The sequence below is a fragment of the Oncorhynchus mykiss genome, chromosome 11, assembly GCF_057628025.1.
Source record: "Oncorhynchus mykiss isolate SJ-2025 chromosome 11, ASM5762802v1, whole genome shotgun sequence".
In the NCBI taxonomy this organism is placed as follows: domain Eukaryota; kingdom Metazoa; phylum Chordata; class Actinopteri; order Salmoniformes; family Salmonidae; genus Oncorhynchus; species Oncorhynchus mykiss.
Window position 1 is genome coordinate 73,871,111 of NC_143032.1, and position 8,783 is coordinate 73,879,893.

At 42.9% G+C, this 8,783-nt stretch overlaps 1 pseudogene; it reads left to right on the forward strand.

Annotated features, from left to right (window-relative positions):
• The first annotated feature begins 4,812 nt into the window (after nt 1-4,812).
• Nucleotides 4,813-8,783, forward strand: LOC118937396 (uncharacterized; annotated as a pseudogene).

Here is an 8,783-nt window from a genome sequence, read left to right on the forward strand (position 1 = left end):
GCCCATTCCGTCGGACTGCTGGAGTGTGAAGTGGATGGTAATTCCAACTTTATTGACCTATAATAAGGTTGGGCAGTCTTCAGAATCTAATACACAGCACAGGAAGATGACATTCAGGGCAAATGGACACCTCCGTTTAATAATAATTGTTCACATTGTCAGTGTATGAGCGGATTCATAATAGCTTGAAGCTTTTAGCTGATGATGACGCCACTAAATTCAACCTACACAAAAGTCCAAGTAATTTCCTTTGTGACAATCAGATAAGCACTGACCATCATTGCACAGGTTTCTTAAGGTTACCGGCACTTAGAATTCAAAACCAACTGACACTGCATGCAGACATACTGTACATCTATTCAACTACACTTCTTATATAACCTTTTCTATCTAGGTTAGTCGGATTTAGATCCCATTTATTTTACAAGATAGACCTTCATACTAAATGACAAACTGATATTTCCCTATGGAGCTGTCCCTTGACAGTTTAGCTGTACTGTATTTCAGACTCTCTCCTCTCCTCTCCTCTCCTCTCCTCTCCTCTCCTCTCCTCTCCTCTCCTCTCCTCTCCTCTCCTCTCCTCTCCTCTCCTCTCCTCTTCTCTTCTCTTCTCTTCTCTTCTCTTCTCTTCTCTTCTCTTCTCTTCTCTTCTCTTCTCCTCTCCTCTCCTCTCCTCTCCTCTCCTCTCCTCTCCTCTCCTCTCTTCTCTTCTCTTCTCTTCTCTTCTCTTCTCTTCTCTTCTCTTCTCTTCTCTTCTCTTCTCTTCTCTTCTCGTCTCTTCTCTTCTCCTCTCCTCTCCTCTCCTCTCCTCTCCTCTCCTCTCCTCTCCTCGCCTCTCCTCTCCTCTCCTCTCCACTCCCAGAAGTGCCTTACTCTCAGGCCTACATGTGGTATCTCCAGACTAAAGTGTTTCCTCTTACTGGAAACAATGAACAGTTGCTTACAGCTGACACACATGAAGGTGGTTGCCATGAGAACATCCTGATGGTTAACGCCATGCCAGCGTTCCATCCCCAGTTCAAAAAGGAGCAATTATCTGATGACATCAAAGAGCGGTGATTCCATAGAAAGGAAGCACAGAGCCAGGCAACAGATGAGATATTCAACCAACAGATGGTGGGTTTTCCCCTTATTTGGAGCGTCTAACTAAACACCTAATAAGGGACAAATACGTTCCCCCAAATTACTCCCTTTTGGGTAGTGTAACTTGGTAGAAAACAAAACATTTTAATATTTTAACATTGTCATAAAATGTTCAACTTAATAAGAAAACGAGTTTTCCCATTTTGACTATAGTGAGGGGTCTTAAGTGCCAAATAAAGTAACAGGGTTAACCGTGACAGGGCTGACGATTTCATCTAATAACAGCCATCAATCCTCTTGTGACAGGAGGAATGGAAGCTTGTGTGCAATAGGGAGGGGCAATTGAATGCACGCTTCACAATAAAACATGTAATTGTCAAAACATTACCAGACTATCTATGGGTTACAGGGTTGACGTGTTAAGCTTGACTCACTCGGTTCTCCAACACAACACACCAGAAAATGGCCAAGAAGATTAGAACCAGCTCACCTGCTTTTACACTATGCTTTTACTGTTAGATGTTCAATGTTTCTTCTGAAAAAAATATAAAGGAATAGTTTACCATATTAAAATGAGAGTTAAGTTCACATAGCAGTTTATTTTATCACTGATCACATGAAATTAGTAATAATCTTCAACAATAATCTACATTAATCTCCAATTTAGTTAAAGCAACAAAATACTGCAACTAGGGCTTTATACTGATGGTGAAAACTTGGAGTAATTTTGTGGATAAAATTGTCACTTTAGTCAATTCTGGCACTTTACCAAGTCTTTACTCAAATATAAAATCAGATTTATTGAACTGTACATGTGGTCTATATTAAAGGGCACTTCATTTAATGTAACAGGCTTTTAAATGTTCAATATTGGTGCACAATTTCTAATTAAAATATCAAAGGGACTCAAAACGAACTTATTCCATGGATTGACCCATAAACACATGCACAGATCTCAGAATCTTTTGTCTGTAAGAAAATTATTCATAAATAAGATGTCTATTACTGTACAGTACATGATGAAACAGAACAGCTCTACTGTATCTGCGATATGATCTTTCAATTATACATCTCCTAGTACGATTTGATCTCTTATTGCTGAGAGCAATGAGATTGTTGGATCAAACAGCACATCCAAAGAGCTTTGATCTCTGCTACCCTCATGTGGTTAACCATGTTTCTCCAGTCTCATTTACTGACAGGCTTCTGACCAGTGATGTTAAATATGGTCCCCAAGGTGCAAGTCACTGTGTTTGGCCATGGCCCGTTCATCCCCTTTCCTCTTTCATGATTGACCAATGGGTGAACATGGTGGAGGAGGAGTTGAAGTACTGTGAGGCAATGGTGAAAGTTCAGGGAAAATGCAATCATCTCTCTATGACCATCCGTTCATACCAGTGTCATACCAGTGTCATACCAGTGTTTATTTGATCACTTGTATTTGAGGTTTGAGTCCAACATTCACTTTTTATAAAGTGCTTTTCACAACAAACAGATTGTAATGTACGTGTATGTGCAGAAGGTGAGTTTAATAAACATGGACAAGGCAGATAAACAAAACAGGCGAAGCGTACTGAATGTGAACCAAACCAGTACTGGCTGATGACTTAGGCTGCAGAGGGATAAATAATGCGAGAATAATCAAAGTGATGATGAAGTCCAGGTGTGCGTAATGATGGGGAGCAGGTGTGCGTAATGATGGGGAGCAGGTGTGCGTAATGATGGGGAGCAGGTGTGCATAATGATGGTGCCTGGACCGGTGGTTAGTAGACTGGCGACTACCTGGGCCGGAGAGCGGGAGTAGGCATGACACAGATTAGACATGTTAATGAGAGCGACACACAGAAGGAGGTACTCTACATGTCTGCATGAGAGTCTAAAATGTCCATCAAATGCCAGGGTATATCCATCTGTGGCAAAGTTACTGATATAACAAATGGACCGACATTTCAACCACTTTAGGTCTTCTTCAGGCTCCTCTTATTTCCTGTGCATTATTTATGCTTTAAAAGCATATAAGCAGTATGCAGGGTGGCTACATTGAAGAATCTCAAATATGTTTTGATTTGTTTAACATTTGTTTGGTTACTACATGATTCCATGTGTTATTTCGTAGTTTTGATGTCTTCACTGTTATTCTACAATGTAGACAAAAGTCTAAATAAAGAAAAACCCTGGAATGAGTAGGTGTGTTCAAACTTTTGACTGTGTAATGTGTACGCTGGGAGTCGGGAAGCAGGTACAGGGAGTGAATCATTTAATAAATAAACTAACACGGACCTAAACAAGAAACACGAAAAGCGTATAGACATGGAACAGAAACAGAGTAAATAACACTTAGGGAGAGAACCAAAATGAGTGACATTTATAGGAAAGGAAATAAGGAAGGTGATGGAGTCCAGGGGAGTCTGAAAAGGCACTGGTGCGCGTAACGATGGTGACATCGTTGTGCGTAATAATAAGCAGACTGGAGACCTTGAGCGCCAAAGAGACAGACTGGTACTGTATGTATTCTCTTGTATATGCCTGTGAAATGGGTGGAATTTGCTCAATGTGCATATCCACTACCTGTTACAAATTTTCATGACCTGCACTCAATTGCCGTCCCCTTGCATTACTGCAGCAAAGCAACAGAATATGCACCATGGGGCCGTATTAAGTATGCACTGTGGGGCCGTATTTTGTGCTGTCTATAGATTATGCACTTTGTGGCCATTTTAATTACGGAATATTTTCACGTGTTAGCTGTCAGTCAAACTGCAGAAAAGTGAAACAGAAACAACTCAACAGTTAACTTAAGGATTTAATTCAGAGTGGTCAAGGCAAGGTCCGTATTACATTTTTATCATCTATCGCCAACCAGGTGCCCTTAGAGAGTTCCTCAATGAGCTTGACACCTTGATAAGCTAATTTCCTGATGATGGCTCACCACTCATTGTACTGGGTGACTTCAACCTGCCGTGACATTGTATTAGTTAATGTGACGACTGTTGCTCATCGAATGATTAAAGGTTTCTAATTGCGTGATTAAATGAATTCAGCAATTATTAACTCATTAACCTGGGGCACCATGAGAAAATGAGTTTTATTGAGTTTCTATTTCCTAAATTAACTCAAAGAATATCAGAATATCGATTTTACAACAGTCGCTAATTAATCAGTTACCTCTACAGTCTCGTTCTGAACGTCGCATAACCCGGGAATCTGCACGGACCCGGGTCTCACCAATGAGTTCTTACCACACCGATCTTAGTGGAATATTTATTTACTAGAAAACTAAAATGATGATAAAAGATACATATACACAAAACACAGTCTAGGCTATTGATTAGAACTTAGTGTAACGGGCCAACACACTATGGCGCGTGTTACCCAAAAATGGGGATTTAAAAGAGAGAGAAAAAGAGAAAGTACACTAGAGAAATATACATTTGGGGACATTTGTCAGCTATGTTTATTTTAAACCTAGCCCCGAACTGCCGCTCTTATGGGTCAGAATATAATGATGTAATTACGTGTGGGAGGTCTCAAATAGGAAGCTCCGTGTGTCGTTTAGGCTTCTCAATGATACACTTCTCCGGCGTAACTCTCTGGTTGTCCTCATGATGTCAGTGTCCTTTTGGTCTGATTCCTCACCCTTGTTCTGGGGGGGGGGTCTTCTGAGGACAGACAGCTCTGTAGCTCAGAGCTCACAGCGTAGGAATGAAACAGTGTAGATACCACGATTCGATGGAGAGTGGAGGTTAGGTGGTCCGTCTTGAATTCACCCGCTTAGACACAGCTACTCATCAGTAACATGGGTAGAAAAAGATTTCTTTGTCTTCAACCATGGGTTGAGTTTTGGGTTCGTTGACTTTTTAGACCTCGGCTGCAGCTTGGGTCACGTAGTCTCATATGTTAATTCTGTACTTACAGGTTTTATATCCTCGGGTCAGAAGTGGCCGTAACTGCCTTTAGGGCAATTCTCTGGGCGTACCAAGTTATGGACAAGGTCTAGATTTTACTCAAATCCAATTTTAGACAACTAACTTCACATTTCATCTTTACCAAAATATTCTCTTTGATTTGGAATTTTTTCACACAACGTACAATGTATAAACATCAAGCATATCCTAGGAAAACTCTTAAAGTTACAATGTTTTCGTAATAATGTCATCTATTAACCTTCAATAACAAAACAAAAATGACATACATTTTCATATTCCGTCTATCGTCATGACCAGCATTGTGGCTGACGGAAACCATTGTTCCAAAGTCCCTTTATTTCATGTTTAATGTTCTGAGGCTGGTTCTCCAGAGTGAGAGGACAAAGGAATGTTGTCTGTGGTCTAAGATTTACCATGGGCGTGAGGGGTCATAAAACCCCACATCTTCAGACCCCTAGATCTCTCCTCCTCTTTTTATTTTTTTTATTTATTTTACCTTCATTTAACCAGGTAGGCAAGTTGAGAACAAGTTCTCATTTACAATTGCGACCTGGCCAAGATAAAGCAAAGCAGTTCGACAGATACAATGACACAGAGTTACACATGGAGTAAAACAAACATACAGTCAATAATACAGTATAAACAAGTCTATATACAATGTGAGCAAATGAGGTGAGAAGGGAGGTAAAGGCAAAAAAGGCCATGGTGGCAAGGTAAATACAATATAGCAAGTAAAACAGTGGAATGGTAGTTTTGCAATGGAAGAATGTGCAAAGTAGAAATCAAAATATTGGGGTGCAAAGGAGCAAAATAAATAAATAAATTAAATACAGTTGGGAAAGAGGTAGTTGTTTGGGCTAAATTATAGGTGGGCTATGTACAGGTGCAGTAATCTGTGAGCTGCTCTGACAGTTGGTGCTTAAAGCTAGTGAGTGAGATAAGTGTTTCCAGTTTCAGAGATTTTTGTAGTTCGTTCCAGTCATTGGCAGCAGAGAACTAGAAAGAGAGGCGGCCAAAGAAAGAATTGGTTTTGGGGGTGACTAGAGAGATATACCTGCTGGAGAGTGTGCTACAGGTGGGAGATGCTATGGTGACCAGCGAGCTGAGATAAGGGGGGACTTTACCTAGCAGGGTCTTGTAGATGACATGGAGCCCGTGGGTTTGGCGATGAGTATGAAGCGAGGGCCAGCCAACGAGAGCGTACAGGTCGCAATGGTGGGTAGTATATGGGGCTTTGGTGACAAAACGGATTGCACTGTGATAGACTGTATCCAATTTGTTGAGTAGGGTATTGGAGGCTATTTTGTAAATGACATCGCCAAAGTCGAGGATTGGTAGGATGGTCAGTTTTACAAGGGTATGTTTGGTAGCATGAGTGAAGGATGCTTTGTTGCGAAATAGGAAGCCAATTCTAGATTTAACTTTGGATTGGAGATGTTTGATATGGGTCTGGAAGGAGAGTTTACAGTCTAACCAGTCTCTGTTGGGGTCGAGTGATAATATGTAGGGTTGTGGTCTCCTGTAACCTGACCTGATAAGGACAGTCATGACAAACCTCCTGAGGTCTCCTTTCGATTAATTGTTTTCCACCTTTTTCTTTCCATTACCTTCCTCTTTTGACCACACCCTTTCCCAGTCCCCTTTCCACTCACAAGACACACTTGACCTCATCTTTACTAGATGCTGTTCAACTACTAATCTCACTGCAACCTCCCTCCAGGTCTCTGATCACTACTTGGTTTCCTCTTCTATCTCCTGCTCCTCCAACCCTAACCACTCAGCCCCTACTGAGATAGTCATGTGCCATCTCAAACTTTGCTCTCTCTCTCCCACTAGTCTCTACTATTCTATCCTATTGTCTGTCCTTTCTGCTAAATCCTTCTCCCTCCTGTCTCCTGATTCTGCCTCTTTGACCCTACTCTTCTCCCTTTCTGAATCCTATGACTCTCATTGTCCCCTTTCCTCCTGGCCGGCTCGGCCCTCCCCTCCTGCTCCATGGCTCAGTGAATCATTTGCGAGCTTACAGAACAGGGATGCCGCCAGCTGATTGAAAATGGAGAAAAACTAATCTTCCAAATTACATCCTTTCGCTCTTCCTCTGTATCTGTTGCTAAAGCCACTTTATATCGCTGAAAACATCAAGCTCTTACCCTAGAAAGAAAATATCAACCTCTTACCCTAGAAAACTCTTTCCAAACTTCTCCTCCCTCCTTAATCCTCCACCCCTTCCCAACTCTGTGGACAACTTTGTCAACCACTTTGAAATTAAGATTTACGACATCCGCTCCTCATTCACTCAGACTATTGAATCCACTGGTTCCACTCACACAAAACTACCCTACATCTTCACCTCTTTCTCCCCTCTCTAGAAATCCCGCGACTAGTGATGTCCTGCCGCCCAACAACCTGCCACTCAACCCCATCCTCTACTCTCTTCTCCATCTCTGGAGAATTTCTCCCATTCCTCACTCCCCCCATCAACTCATCTCTGACCCCTAGCTCTGTCACCTTTGACTTCAAAATGGCCAGAGTCACTTCCCTACTCAAGAAATCAACACTCATCTCTTTTTTTGTCTAAAACTACAGACCGGTACTCCTTATTTCTTTTGGATCCAAAACACTTGAGTGTGCTGTCTCTGACCAACTATCACTCTCTCTCTCAGAACGATCTAACCAGTCAGGCTTCAAGACGAGTCACTCAACCGAGACTGCTCTCCTCTGTGTCACAGAGGCTCTCTGCACTGCCAAAGCTGACTCTCTCTCCTCCGCTCTTATCCTCCTAGATCTAACTGCTGCCTTCAACACCATGAACCATCAGATCCTTCTCTCAGGGCTAGGAATCTCAGGCTCTGCACACTCTTGGATTCTATCCTACCTGGCAGGCCGCTCCTACAAAGTGATGTGGAGAGGATCTGTGTCTGCACCACATGCTCTCACTACTGGTCTCCCCCAGGGCGTGATTCTAGGCCCTCTATTCTTCTCTCTATACACTCAGCTCCGTCATGTCTTCACATGGTCTCACCTATAATTGCTATGCAGATGACACAACTCTGTTTCTCCTTTTCCTTTCTTACACCAAGGTGGCGACACGCATCTCTGTGTGCCTTGTCAAGCTCAACCTTGACAAGACGGAGCTGCTCTTTCTCCTGTGGAAGGCCTGCCCATCCCATGACCTCTCCATCATGGTTGACAACTCCATGGTGTCCCCCTCCCAGAGGGCAAATAACCTTGGTGTGACCCTGGACAACACCCTGTTGTTCTCTGTAAACATCAAAGCAGTGACTTGCTCCTGCAGGTTCATGCTCTACAACGTTCTCACAGTATGACCCTGCCTCAAACAGGAAGCGGCACAGGTCACTTGTCATCTAAGTTGTAGGTCACTTGTCATCTCTCGTCTGAACTACTGCAACTCACTGTTGGCTGGGCTCCCAGTTTGTGCCATCAAACTCCAACAACTTATCCATAACGCTGCAGCCCGACTGTGTTCAACTTTCCCAGGTTCTCCCATGTCACCCCGCTCCACTCCACTGGCTTCCAGTTGAAGCTCGCATCCACTACAAGACCATGGTACTTTCCTAAGGAGCAGAACAAGGAACAACCTCTCCCTAGTTTCAGGCTCACACCCTAGATCACAACCAAGTACTCTTTTCTGCAACCTCTGGTCTCTCGGCCCTCCCATCCCTATAGGAGGGTAGCTCCCACTCAGCCCAGTCGAAGCTCTTCTCTGTCCTGGCACCTCTTGAAGCAAGGACTGCAGAGTACCTGCCCATCTGA